The sequence below is a fragment of the Malaclemys terrapin genome, chromosome 8 (assembly GCF_027887155.1).
Source record: "Malaclemys terrapin pileata isolate rMalTer1 chromosome 8, rMalTer1.hap1, whole genome shotgun sequence".
Classification (NCBI taxonomy): domain Eukaryota; kingdom Metazoa; phylum Chordata; order Testudines; family Emydidae; genus Malaclemys; species Malaclemys terrapin.
Window position 1 is genome coordinate 76,986,236 of NC_071512.1, and position 15,282 is coordinate 77,001,517.

Sequence of the window (15,282 nt, forward strand, 5' to 3'; positions counted from 1 at the left end):
GAGCAGCCAAGCTTCCTGCCTCCCCCGCTTCTTCCCCCAGCGTGGTGCTTTCCTGACTCTCCTCCCCTCCTCCTCCTCTCACTGGGCAGGCAGCAGCATGCTATTCAAAATTGGCTTGCGTGCTGTGTTTGGCATGCGTGCCATAGGTTGCCGACCCCTGCCCTACACAGTAAAGCTATGTACTGTTTCTTTGCTTTAAAGCCCATCTGCATAGGTGCAGTCCAACCACCCACCCAAAAGGCCACTGATATCCGCACCAGAGTCTAGAACCAGAGAAGCAGAAGGTAGAGGACACAGGGGGACCTTTTGATGGAGATGCATAGGGACTTTGGCAGAAAGTCTGACCTGCTCTTTGAGCTTCAAAGGGAGATGCTGGAACAGGAACAGCAATTCCAGACTGCAGCTAAGATGATGCTGGAGAGGGAGGAATGCATGGTGGCAGAGTAAGTTGCTCATAATGTGCTATGTGCGAGCAAGACTGCTAGCAGCAGCACAAGGAGAACCCACACAAAATGGTTGCACGCCTTCTGGGCATTATGGTCAGCAAGTGCCAGAACAGCCTGGCCACTGCATTTGCCGAGATTCATCTCCAGCCTAAATTTGCAGCCATGAACCATAATTAAGGATAAGATTCTGTCACAGATATTTTTAGTAAAAGTCATGGACGGGACATGGGCAATAATGAAAAATTAATGGAAGACTGTGACTTGTCCGTGACTTTTACTAAAAATATCCATGATAAAATGAGGAGCCTGGGAAGCTGTGGGTGGGCTGGGAGCTCCAATGTCCCCCTCTGCTGGCAGATTCGAACTCCAGAGGTTCCGCCCATGAGCTGCGGGGGTGCCACCTGCGACGGCCGGGACCTGCAGGAGGTCCGCCTATTGGCGGCAGCAGGGGACTGACCCTGCAGCTCCCAGCCAGGGCTGGCTGAAGTCAGAGGTCTTTGTAAGTCACAGAATCCGTGACTTCCATGACTAAATCGCAGCCTTAACCGTAATACCATGAGCTGCACCTTGTGACCTCTGCGTGGGAGGGGTTACTCACTCCATGGAAGTAAGTGCTCATGGTAAGTTTAACCTCTTCACTCTACTTCTGTGCAGAGATGGCAGGGTGATGACCGGTACCCTGACTATGTGCACTTCCTGTACCTATGACATGGCACTGTACACCTTGTGCACATCACATCTGCTTAAGGCAGCTGGACTGATAGTATAGTGCACTGTTGCAGAGTAATAAAGTTAAATTGGCTCCACTGACCATGATATTCACAGTTGCATTGTTAAATGCTTAAAGCAGATGTACTGATATTATTTAGTTAGAATAAATACGTTTTGTTCAGTCCCTTTTGTTTCTGCAAGTTTTGATTGTGCTAGAAAGAGAGGGATACTTAACAACACAATTTTATTTTGGCATCACCATAACAATAAATGCAAATTCAGAGAAGGCTGTCCTATGTAGGAACACTGATACAGAGCACACCAGCCACCTCCTGCAACTCCAAGATTGCAGGGGAACCAGGAACTGGGTGGGTGAGAGCCATGGATCCTATTCATCATTCTGAGTGGGATCCATTGCTTTCCACCAGAATGCAGACAACAAACATAAGTAGAAGTGGTGTACTGCAGTAGGTTGCTGGGTGAACACTACTTCCGACCAGAATAGACCGTTTTCTGACATATGCAGCGAAAGTTTGAAAGGAGCTGCTCAGAATAGTGCAGTGTTGAGAACCAAGGGGTATGTCCGAAGAAGCCAAGTGTCTTCACTTGAATTAGTACTCTACAGTGTGAACAGTGTTCAGTTGGAAGGTGTCTCAAGTTTGCCTTTGCTGTATGGCTGCTCTCACTTGAGTTAGGCCAGCTCAAGTGGATTATTTCTAGTGTACCACCTCAAGCTAACAATGCAGTGAAGAACAGTCATTATAAACTAAGTCCTGGAAAGGAACAATAGAGAAAGAGTATAGACAAAAGCTATCTGTTATAAATATTGAGACACATATTACCAGAGTAAATTTTGGGGTGGAGGGAAACTGGTCCCCTTAAATAAAAGTTTGAATCTCACCATTCTTAGTAAGTTACACATTCCTATCAAATAACCGATCCAATAAAGTAAACTATTGATGACAATTAATTGAATGTGGACTGAACATCAAAATACCTCACTTTTTAAATTTAGCTTTTTGTACCACTTCTCTGCTACTATACCTTCTACTTTGATTGCAAAGGCAAACAAGATCATTTTTTCTGTTTGGTACTCTAGTTAGTTACAGAAAAATTATGCCAAAGATGATAATTGAATGATTCATCTACAGAGACAATCTCAGGAAATGGTATTGTGAGTGGTGACTTAAACTGCATTGCAGATCCTTTGTTAGCAATGTTAAGCAATAGGTGCCTAACTGTAGGCATCTCAGGCCATATTTAGGTACCTTTAATAAAAATGGCCTGCGTTCCAAAGGAGCTGAGCGCTGACCAAAGTCTGTAGGAGTTCAGCACAATCAAAACTCAAGCCACTTTTATTTAGGTTCCTGTCTTTTTGGTAGCAACTTTGAAAACGTTAGATGTAGTACTGACTGAGCTAGGCATGGCAAGAGAGTGAACTGTCTGGTCAGATAATGTCAGCTAACCACCTAGTATTTGACCACAGTCTAATATTGTCAAATATTCCAACAAGAATGCCCTGATGTGGACAGCAGCTTCAATCTTTGATTGCACCATGGTGCCATTCTTTCTTTCTTTTTTGTTTTTATTACTGTTCTAATAAATTAGTGCTTTAAAATAGTTTGTTCGGTCAATTGGCAATTATTTTTGGACCAGTCAGATGCCCACCTAGACTGAGGGTAGGTCTACCTTTTGTGGTTATGACTGAATAAATCTCCTGGGTATGCTTGTAGCCATCCTTGAGTTGTAATTTTGTTCAAACTCTCAGGGTTTGTCTACACTTACAGCGCTGCAGCGGGGCAGCTGTACCACTTCGTGAAGACACTATTTATCCTGATGGGAGAACTTCTCCTATCGGCATAGGTACTCCACCTCCCTGAGAAGTGATAGCCATGTCTGTGGGAGAACTTCTCTGGTCAATGTAGCACTGTCTATGCTGGGAGTTAGGGCGATATAACTGCATAATTCGGGGTATGGTGATGTAGTAAGACTGACATAAGTGTAGTGTAGACCAGGGCCTAGGCTAAGCAGGGAAAGACCTGATCATCATCTGGATGGAAGTCCTTCAAGGAAAAACCCAGCTGCTGTAGAAAAAGTAGTTAGTACCCTTTCCTCCAAGTTTGTTGAAATCGTATGATATATATTTTTAATGGGTCTATGTTCTGCTCTCGTCTTGTAGAGAGTAGTGCTACAACAGCAACATTATTTTGCACCTGTATTCTGTGCTGAGAGTGACTACACAACTGAACTTGTGTTGGGCTCTCAACTTCCTGCCAAGAAGCTGCAGGATCCAACCCAAAGCTGGTAAAGATGCATAAGGAATTGGGGTAATTAGGTAAAATGTGTAATGTTGACCCCTTATATCTTGTGCTAAGAGCTCCTCCGCAGCTGGAACTATTTCAAGATGTGTTGAATGTGATCTCTTCAGGATGTAGGGGAACTAAGACTGGGATTTGATGCTTCCACACTGCATTTTCCCCTCTCTTGAGTTTGGCTTTTTGTTGTTCAGCATAATTGATAGGCAATATTTGGTCCATAGTGCATATAATTATTAAATATAATTGAAAAATAGGTCCCCTAATATATTACATTATTTTTTCCTAATTTGAAAAACTGCAATTTGCATGTGCTTCTAGACACTTGCTAGAACTCTGCATCTAAAATCTCTATCTACATGCTCAAGCCAGGAGTTCAGCAGATTTTTCCATTCTGTTGCAGCTCTGGGTTGCCATGGGCTGGGACCAAGCACCTGACCTGAGAACAGGGAGAGAGTCTCCTGTTCTCTCAGTCCCTTCCTGCTGACACCACGACTATCTGGAGTGGGAAACTGCCTGATACAAATGCAGAGGGGACAAGAACCAGACCAGGGAGCGGCAATGGGAGTCGATCGGGACAAAGAGCCTCTGAGGGTTATGGGGAGGTTGTGCAGAGAGGGGTGGGGGAAAGATGGGGGAAATTGGGAATTAGCGGTGAAGGAGAGTGGGACGGCAAGCAGACTGGGATTGGGAGCTGGTGTGGTGAAGTGATGGGTGGGGGAATGGGACTAGGAGCCATTGGTTCGGGGGAAAGACTGAACTCAGATGAGAAGTGAAGGACTGAGAGCTGGTGGGGCAACAGGAGACAGGCAGATTGGATAAGGTACCAGGAAAGGATGAAACTGGGACTGGCTGAGCAAAGAATCTAGGAATAAGCAGGGAGGGAGGAACTAGAAATGGCTGGGCAAGGAGAATGGGTTTTAAACCGTAGGGGTGTCTGGAGAGAAGGAGGGGGTGGAGAAGCTTGAGGAGCTAGATGAGAGGATTGGGATGAGGAGCCAGAAGTAGACAGGGAAAAGGCAGAAAGGATATAGCTTTAGGGGGAAGGGGCAGAAGAGGCTATGCCCATTAGAGAATGTTCCCCTCCAGAGCCTGGAATGGAATCTAGATTCCTGAGTTTCATCATTCCTAGCAGATATCTGGAAATCCACTGACAGTGCCCCATCCTTTTCTAGTACTCGTCCATAGAGGATGACACTATTACTGTTATGAATTGCTCCCTTAACTTAAGTGGCAGCGGTCTTTGTGATGGATCTTAAAGTTCCAACCCTGGTGGTGACCCATATGAGTGTCAATATGATGCCATAAGATGAATTTTTTTTTCTTTTTTGCAGTTCGCTTTTTAAAAACCTTAGAAATGAAATGCACACAACACCACAATAAATGAACGTTTTTAAGGTTGCAAACGCAAGCACTTGGAAGTTATGAAATGCCAGAATTAAGGTTGTCTGTGCAACCTTAATTTAGCCCCCTGGTGTGTATAGATTATGATACAGTCTTTAATTGCATGATCAACTATTTTTTTGACTTCTGCCTCATTCAGTGCACACAATGAATGGTGCTCATGTTAAATCTTTTTTTGTTTTCTTCTCATTGCTCTGTCTGTGGCTCTATACCTTATTTTTGCATATGAACAATTACAACATAAAGCACCAATTTTCGGTATGGTTGGATTCTTTTTCCTCAATTTATATCTCACAAACAGGGCTATTGGCATCCATTGATATAATATTTGCTTAATTAATACATGTATTTGTTCCCCAAACGTTTTATTATCTTTAGGCACAACAGTGAAATCCCTCATACCTCACATTCTTTCCCAAATGACCTTTTAAACTGTAAATCTAAATAGTATAACATACCATGGATCTAACAATTTTAGTAATTGTATTGTGATGGCACATTTAAAGATAAGGCACCAGTTCTTCATATATGTTACAATTCTTCTACAGCATCGCTTTTTCTTATGTTATTTCTTCATGAAAGGCAGTTATGCTCTGTCAATACTATTCAAAACTTAATATAAATTACTACAGAGGATTCCTTTTAAAACATGTATGTGCAGCAGCATATTTTACTACTGCTGAAGAATTTCTATTGAAAATCTTTTTATTTATTTTTATTTTTTGGGGGAAGGGGAGGGCTTTACTGATGATCTATGATTTATAAGTACTGTGACTATTGCAAATCTTAATCAGTTTAAAATCTAATAGTTCCATTTTTTTAATTAAGCCACTGAATGGCTTGGGGAAGCAGGTCTTTATAATAGTCAGAGTTCCCTTGTATTAATCTAGGATTAAAATCCTTAATTTAATTGGTGATAAAGGAGATAAAAAAGGATTTAGTTACTTTGAGAGATAATCCTGTTTTTATAATGATCTTAGCAATAGGGTGATGTATAATGACATGTCAGATTTATTTTCTTTTCTCTTAATATACCCTAGAGAAGTGCTCTCTCTACCCAATGCAGCCTCCCACTTTGTTGGAGTTTTTTTGGGCTGTCATTGCATGCTAATCTTAAGAGTTATAGACAAAGCAACAAAACAGGATGGTTCAGATTTGTTTGCCAAAGCCACATTTTATGTCATTAATTCTTTTCTGCTTATGTATAGTGCAAATAGAATCTCTCCGAGGGTCTTTCAAGAATGTACAATGTTACCTGCTGTGCATGAAAATATGGTTTTAGATCTACCTTCTGTGCCATTTTGTACTATATTATTTTGTAGCAAACTGCTTGGGGGGTATGTTTCACTGCTGAGTGTGTGGAGCTAGGAGAATACTGCAAAATCTTTCCACAAATGTTTGAATTTGACTCTGTCCGGGTCCTTCCTATGTTTGTGGAAAGTATTGTCTAATTACTTTACTGTTAGAAATGGTTGGAGAAACAGGTAGTATACATTTGAGAACATTCACAGAAAATAAACTTTAAAAATCCAACTTTGTTACACACAATTATCAGTTATGTTTCTGATCCCAATTTAAATTAACCTATATCAATAACTAAAACACCTTGAATTTTGATTATTAAATATTCACAATTTGCTGCTCACAAATAAATTGATGGCCAAGATTTAGTTTCAGAATTTATACAATGAATAATTTAAAACTAGTACATTTGAGAAAACTGACTTGTTCCTGGATATGTGCACAGAAAATGGAATAATTTGATCTTCTTTTATCCATTATCTGTCCAGTTCTACCTGAGGACTTTGCAGACAGTCCCAGCTTGTCTTGGCTTTGCAGAATATATGGTATAGTTCTGACCTAATAATTCCCTGGCAGAGTTATCTTGCCTTTTAATGTGAATGCATATTATTATTTTTTTTTTTTAAATGCTCAGTCTTAATTCAATGAAGCAGTGGTGCAAGCACATTAAAAACTTGGAGTGTACCAGGAATGTTGAGGAATCTAGGAATGATTAAGTACTTCACCCTGAATATAATTTAATAACAAAGAATTAGTCTTCCCTACAAGTTTTCAATAGAGAATCTGTTTCCTTTGAAATGTTATCTGGACCCCAAATATGTATCAGATCTTTTTAAGATGTTCCAGGATCTACCATTCTTAATGTAGGGAAAACCAAATTGTAAAGAGCAATGGGAGAGGCTCTTCAGAGGAGCAATTTGAGGTACAGTACTAAGGTCTCTAGTGAATTTTCTAAAGAATTAATATTTCATTTGAAGCATTTTGATTAGGGCTGTGAAGTGATTTTTAAAAAAATCAATCACGATTAATTCTGTGATTTTTTTTTTTTTTTTTTTTTTTAAATCTCAAATGCACTGTTAAACAATAATAGACTACCATTTATTTAAATATTTTTGGATGTTTTCTACATTTTCAAATGTGTTGATTTCAATTACAATACAGTGTATAGGGATCACTTTATATTTTTTTGATTACAAATATTTGCACTGTATAAATAAAAAGTATTTTTCAGTTCCCCCATTACACGTACAGTTGTGCAATCTCTTTATCATGAAAGTTGAACTTACAAATGTAGAATTATGTACAAAAAAACCTGCATTATAAAATAAAATAATCTAAAATTTTAGAGCCTAAAAGTCCACTCAGTCCTACTTCAGCCAAACAAGTTTGTTTGCATTTGCAGGAGATATGCTGCCCACTTCTTGTTTACAATGTCTCCTGAAAGTGAGAACAGACATTTGCATGGCACTGTTGTAGCCAGAGTCACAAGATATTTATGTGCCAGATGCGCTAAAGAGTCATATGTCCCTTCATGCTTCAACCACCATTCCAGAGGACATGCGTCCATGCTGATGATGGGTTCTGTTCGATAACGATTCAAAACAGTGCAGACCAATGCATGTTCATTTTCATCCTCTGAGTCAGATGGCACCAGCAGAAGACTGATTTTCTTTTTTGGTGGTTCGGGTTTTGGTGGTAGTTTCCACATCGAAGTGTTGCTCTTTTAAGACATCTGAAAGCATGCTCCAAGCATCCCTCTCAGATTTTGGAAGGCACTTCCAGATTCTCAAACCTTGGGCTGAGTGCTGAATCTATCTTTAGCCCTGGTCTACACTATGAGGTTAGGTCAAATTTAGCTGCATTAGGTTGATTTTTGTAAGCAATGCATCTACACAACCAACCTCGTTCCGTTGACCTAAAGGGCTCTTAAAATTGATTTCTGTACTCCTCCCCGGTGAGGGGAGTAGTGCTAAAATTGACCTTCCTGGGTCAAATTTGGGGTAGTGCAGTAGCAATTCAATAGTATTGGGCTCTGGGAGCTATCCCAGAATACTCCAATGTGACCGCTCTGGGCAGCACGTTCAACTCCGATGCATTAACCAGGTACAGTAACTCCTCATTTAACATTGTAGTTATGTTCCTGAAAAATGTGACTTTAAGCAAAACCATGTTAAGCGAATCCAATTTCCCCATAAGAATTAATGTAAATGAGGGGGTTAGGTTCCAGGGAAATTTTTCTCATCAGACAAAAGAATGTGTGTTTTTATATATATATATATAATATATATATATAACACACATAGTGTGTGTGTGAGTTTTAAACAAACAATTTAATACTGATACATCGTGATGATGATTGTGAAGCTTGGTTGAGGTGGAGGAGTCAGAGGGTGGGGTATTTCCCTTACTGCTAAATGATGAACTAGCAATTGGCTGAGCCCTCAAGGGTTAACTTTCTCACTTTTCAAGGCAGCAGTAATGGAGGGAGATATGCGCATTTCCCTTAAGTACACTGCCTTGTTAATTAGAACAGCTTGCTGAGACCGCAGCTGCTGCAAGCTCCCTCTCTTTTCCTGTATCCCCCCTGCGCTATGGAAGATGGGGTAAGCGGGGTGCAGGAGCAGGGGGGAGGGGGACACCCTGACATTAGCCCCCCTCTTCCTTCCCTCTCCCCCCCCCACCCCCGCACAGCAAGCAGGAGTATTGGGGAGCAGCTCCAAGGCAGAGGGCAGGAGTAGCACATGGCAGTGGGGGGAGGGACACAGCTGAACTGCAGGCAGCTGCTGCACAGGGAACTTAAGGGAGCGGGGAGCTGATATGGGGGCTGCCGGTCCACCCTGGTTCCAAGCCCCCACCAGCTAGCTGCAACGGGCTGCTCTTCCTGCAAGCAGTAAACCAAGCAGGTGGCTGCCAAATGACGTTAGAAGGGAGCATTACACAACTTTAAATGAGCATGTTCCCTAATTGATCAGCAACGTTAACTGGGATGACTTTAAGTGAGGAGTTGCTGTACACAGGAAAAGCCCCAGGAAACTTTGAATTTAATTTCCTGTTTGTCAGTGTGGCGCAGGTGACCATGCAGTCCCCCCCCATAATCGCAAATGAGCTCCAGCATCTCGAAAGGGAGATGCTGGATCTGATTGCTTTATGGGGAGAAGAATCTGTGCAGGCCGAACTCCGATCAAAAAAAGAAATGCTAATTAATATTAGCCAAAATCACACAGGGCATACAGCAGTGCCGCGTGAAAGTTAAGGAGCTCAGGCAAGCCTACCAAAAAACCAAGGAGGCAAACGATTGCTCCGGGTCCGAGCCCCATACATACCACTTCTATGATCAGCTGCCTGGCATTCTGGGCGGGACCCTACCACTACTCCACCACTGTCCATGGACCCCTGCAAGGGGGGAGTTTCATGCAACAGGGAGGAGGATTTTGTGGATGATGAGGAGGAGGAGAATGCACAGCAGGCAAGCAGTGAATCCGTTCTCCCTGGCAGCCAGGACCTTTTAATCACCCTGGAGCCAATACCCTCCCAAAGCGGGATCCTGGACCCTGAAGCCGGAGAAGGCACCTCTGGTGAGTGCACATTTGTAACTACAGTACAAGGTTTAAAAGCAAATAGTGTTTAATGTTTGATTTGCCCTGAAGAATTGGGATGCATTTATGACCAGTACAGCTACTGGAAAAGTCTGTTAACGTGTCTGGAGATGGAGTGGGAATCCTCCAGGGACATCTCCATGAAGCTCTCCTGAAGGTACTCTGAAAGCCTTTGCAGAAGGTTTCTGGGGAGGGCTGCCTTATTTCGTCCTGCACAGTAGGACACTTTACCATGGCAAGCCAATAGTAAGTAGTCTGGAATCATTGCAGCACAAAGCATGGCAGCGAATGGTCCTGGATTTTGGTCGCATTGAAGCAACATTTGGTCTATAACTTTCTGTATTAGCCTCAGGAGAGTGATATCATTCATGATCACCTGGTTGAAATCGGGGAATTTTTGTAAGGGAACAGTAAAAGGACCCCATTCATGCTGGGCTGTTTGCACTTGGCTAAAAGGGATCATCCCTGAGAATAGCCACATGGTGGGTGGGGGGAGGTGTGTGCTGCACATCCACCTGAAAACCGCCGCCCCAACCAGCATTGCTTGCTATAGGAAAGGAGGGCGCTGCAGTTTGAAACCATTCCCACATGTTATGAAGGCAGAAGAAGCCAACCCTGCGTACCCTTTGGATTACCATGGCTGCCTGGAAACCGAATTCTGTTGTCCAGCCGTGTGTGATGTCATCAAACCGGCAGGCGCTCAATATAAAAGGCAAAATGCGGCCTTGTACCTAAAGCACATGTACTGTCTGCTGTGTTTACTCTCTTTTTATCCCCCCGCAGGTGCAAATGTTTCTATGCTCACCCTATCATCTCCGTCCCTGAGATTATTGCAGATTAGAAGGCAAAAAAACCCGCACTCGCGATATGTTTTCAGAGGTCATGCTGTCCTCCCACACTGATAGGGCACAGCTGAATGCATGGAGGCATTCAGTGGCAGAGGCCAGGAAAGCATTAAGTGAGTGTGATGAGAAGAGGCAGGAGCGATGCTGAGGCTAATGGAGGAGCAAATGGACACGAGGAGGCATCTGGTGGAGCTGCAGGAAAGGCAACAAGAGCACACACCGCCGCTGCATCCACTGTATAACCGCCTGCCCTCCTCCCCAAGTTCCATATCCTCCTCACCCAGACGCCCAAGAATGTGGGGCAGGAGGCTCCAGGCACCCAGCCGCTCCACTCCAGAGGATAGCCCAAGCAACAGAAGGCTGTCATTTGATTTGTAGTATGGTCACAATAAGCAATGTGGCCTTGTCCTTCCCTCCTCCCCTACCCCACCCAGGCAACCTTGTCAGTTATCTCAGTTTTTTTTTTTTTTTAAATTAATAAAGAATGCATGGTTTCAAAACAATAGTGACTTAATTTCCTTTGCCAGCTGTGATCGAAGGGGGGAGGGTGGCTGGCTTACAGGGAATTAAAATCAATCAAGGGGGCAGGTTTGCATCAAGGAGAAACACACACAACTGTCGCACCATAGCTTGGCCAGTCATGAAACTGGTTTTCAAAGCTGATGCCCAGCGCACCTAGCTGTGCTCTTCTAATCGTCCTGGTGTCTGGCTGCTCAAAATTGGCCACCAGGCAATTTGCCTCAACCTCCCACCCCGCCATAAACGTCTCCCCCTTACTCTCAGATATTATGGAACACACAGCAAGCAGCAATAACAATGGGAATATTGGTTGCGCTGAGGTCTAACCTAGTCAGCAAACAGCACCAGCGAGTTTTTAAACGTCCAAAGGCCCATTCTGCAATTACTCAGTGTTAGGATATAGATATTCAGGCTTGTCTGCAAAGGCCTATACTTTTAAGAATTTAGGTGTATTCTTATCACTTAGCTAGTTATAGAGGCATAAAAAGAGAGAATCAAAATCCCTGTCTGCCGGTGTAAGGGCCTTCTCTTACTGTGAGAGTCTGAGGCTCTGTTCTTAGGCTAAGGCCTTTGGCTAAGCAGCAGAGGCAGCCATAAGCTGGGAAGCGAACGGTCACATCCTCCCATTCCAAACTAGTCACATTGAAATAAGGCGATCATCTTTCTAACAGCCCCAGATGGATCTGTCACCTCCAGAGAAAGGGAAGAGCCTAGAAGATGTAAAAGGAAACTTAGTCTGATAGCATCCTGTCTGGCAAGAACTCCCATCAATAGCTGGGATGTGAAATCCCCATTTCTGTATTGTTCTGTCACAGTAGTCTCTACTTCCCTATTGTTTGTCTGTATAATCTGTCTGGTTCTGTGATTGTTTCTGTCTGCTGTATAATTAATTTTGTTGGGTATAAACCAATTAAGGTGGTGGGATATAATTGGTTAAATAATCATGTTACAATATGTTAGGATTGGTTAGTTAAATTTCAGTACAATGATTGGTTAAGGAATAGCTAAGCAGAACTCAAGTTTTACTATATAGTCTGCAGTCAATGAGGAAGTAATGGGGGGGAATGGGAACAGGGTGGGGGAATTCATGTTTTGCTAGTGGGAGGGAAATGGGAACAGGGACATGGGCAAGGTTCTGTGGTGTCAGAGCTGGGAAGGGGGACACTGAGGAAGAAAACTGGAATCCTACTTGCTGGAAGTTCACCTCAATAAACATCGAATTGTTTGCACCTTTGGACTTCGGGTATTGTTGCTCTCTGTTCATGCTAGAAGGACCAGGGAAGTGAGTGGGTGAAGGAATAAGCCCTCTAATACTCCACCTATAGTTGAACTGCTGCTTGCTACTGTCCAGGCTGCCTGTGTACGGCTTCATGATCCATGGGAGCAAGGGGTAGGGTGGGTCCCCAAGGATAACTTTCAACATTTCAACATCCCCAACAGTAATTTTCTGGTCTGGGAAGTAAGTCCCTTCTTGCAGCTGCTCGAACAGCCCGGCATTCCTAAAGATGCGAGCGTCACATTCCTTGTGATCTACCAATGCTTGCAGCACCATTGAGAAGTACCCCTTGCAGTTTATGTACTGGTTGGCAAGGTGGTTTGGCGCCAAGATAGGGATATGCATTCATTCTCTTGCCCCACCACAGTTAGGGAACCCCATTGCAGCAAAGCCATCCACTATGAGCTGTACATTTCCCAGAGTCACTACCTTTGCTAGCAGAAGGTCAGTGATAGCATTGGCTACTTGGATCACAGCAGCCCCCACAGTAGAGTTGCCCACTCCAAATTGATTCCCAACTGATGGGTAGCAGTCAGGCATTGCAAGCTTCCACAGGGCTATCACCACTCGCTTCTCAACTGTCAGGGCAGTTCTCATCTTGGTATTCCTGCGCTTCAGGGCGGGCGAAAGCAACTCACAAAGTTCCAGGAAAGTGGCCTTACGCGTGCGAAAGTTTCGCAGCCACTGGGAATCATCCAATACCCACCAGTCTGTGCTTGTTTGCTGGGCCCAGAATCGGTGTTCCACTGTATCAACCTGCCCCACTGCCACCATGATGTCCCAATTGCCAGATCCCATGCTTTCAGGAACATCTGTATCCATGTCCTCACAATCATCCTCACGCTAGTGTCTCCTAGCCAGGTTCTGCGCATACTGCAGTATAATGCATGAGGTGTTTACAATGCTCACAACAGCAGCGGTGAGCTGAGCGGGCTGCATGCTTGCCATGATATGGCATCTACATGGGTAACCAAGGAAAAAAGGCGTGAAATGATTGTCTGCCGTTGCTTTCACGGAGGGAGGGGAGACTGACGACATGTACCGAAAACCACCCACGACAATCTTTTTGCCCCATCAGGCCTTGGGAGCTTAACCCAGAATTCCAATGGGCAGCGGAGACTCTGGGAACTGTGGGCTAGCCACACTGCACCGCTCCGTGAGTCAATGCTAGCCATGGTATTGAGGATGCACTCCGCCGACTTAATGCACTTAGTGGGGACATAGACAATCGACTGTATAAAATCACTTTCTAAAGATCAACTTCTATAAAATCAACCTAATTTCGTAGTGTAGACACACCCTTAGAAATCTCACATTGGTACCTTCTTTGCATTTTGTCAAATCTTCAGTGAAAGTGTTCTTAAAATGAATAACACATGCTGGGTCATCATCCGAGACTGCTGTAACATGAAATATATGGCAGAATGGTGCTAAAACAGAACAGGAGACATACAATTCTCCCCCAAGGAGTTCAGTCACACATTTAATTAATGCATTATTTTTTTAATGAGCTTGATCAGCATGGAAGCATGTCCTCTGGAATGGTGGCCGAAGCATGAAGGGGCGTATGAATGCTTAGCATATCTGGCATGTAAATACCTTGCAATGCCAGCTACAAAAATGCCATGCAGGGCCGACGAGAGGTGGGGGAAGCCAGTACAAATTACCGGGGCCTGGCGGTCCGGAAGGGGGCCTGGCTTCTCCCCCTCTTGTTGCCTTACCGGGACCCGGCGGTCCGGAAAGCGGCCCGGGGCCTGACTTCCCCCGCCTCTCGTCGGCCCTGTTTAGCCCGTCCGCCCTTGCTGGGGGGCCCAAAAATTTTTTTTCACCGGGGCCCGAACCCACTCTCGGCGGCCCTGGTGCCATGCAAATGCCTGGTCTCACTTTCAAGTGACATTGTAAATAAGAAGCGGGCAGCATTATCTCCTGTAAATGTAAACAAACTTGTTTGTCGTAGCAGTTGGTTGAACAAGAAGTAGGACTGAGTGAATTTGTAGGCTCTAAAGTTTTACACAGTTTTGTTTTTGAGTGCAGTTATGTAACAAAATCTACATTTGTAAGTTGCACTTTCACAGTAAAGAGATTGCACTACAGTACTTGTATGAGGTGAACTGAAAAATACTATTTTTTAAATCATTTTTACAATGCAAATATTTGTAATAAAAATATCAAAAATAAAGTGAGCACTGTACACTTTGTATTCTGTGTTGTAATTGAAGTCAATATATTTGACAATGTAGGAAAAACATCCAAAATATTTAATAAATTTCAATTGGGATTCTATTATTTAACAGTGCGATTAAAATATTTATTAATCACAAGTTAATCGCGTGAGTTAACTGTGATTAATCAACAGCCCTAATTTTGACTTTATGATCCCCTTAAAGATACATACTGTCATTCAGAGAATGTTTGGTACTCAAGTTTCTGCAATGTCACTTCTTTATTCCTCTAGTGATTATTAAATTTCTCCTCTATAGTTCCATGCTGTTAGATCTGACCTCTACTAAGTTAGGAGGAAAGCATTAAATTAGAACATGCCATCTTAAAATGGCTGTGTTTTATGGAAATAATTCCGTAAACTGTTAATAGAACATTAAGGTTGAATGAATAAATATCAGTAAACACCAAATTCAGATGCACATGCAACTTTAGCAGTGTCCCCTGGTACTATTTATTATGATATTTAATTATATTATATTTATTTACATTTTAATTATATTAGAGCATTATATCTAAAATAATATAGTATCTTACAACTTTTTTCTACAACCATGATTAATTTCCTCCGGAACACGCGAAGATACCCCTTTTCAATAAGGTCTACATATTTTTATGCCAAATTTCAATCCACAGCTAATTTGGCTG

The 15,282-nt window shown here is 43.0% G+C and overlaps 1 protein-coding gene across 2 annotated transcripts in view; it reads left to right on the forward strand.

Annotated features, from left to right (window-relative positions):
* DIPK1A (divergent protein kinase domain 1A) overlaps nt 1-15,282 on the forward strand; it is a 66,299-nt gene that overhangs the window by 20,830 nt on the left and 30,187 nt on the right. The window lies entirely within an intron of this gene.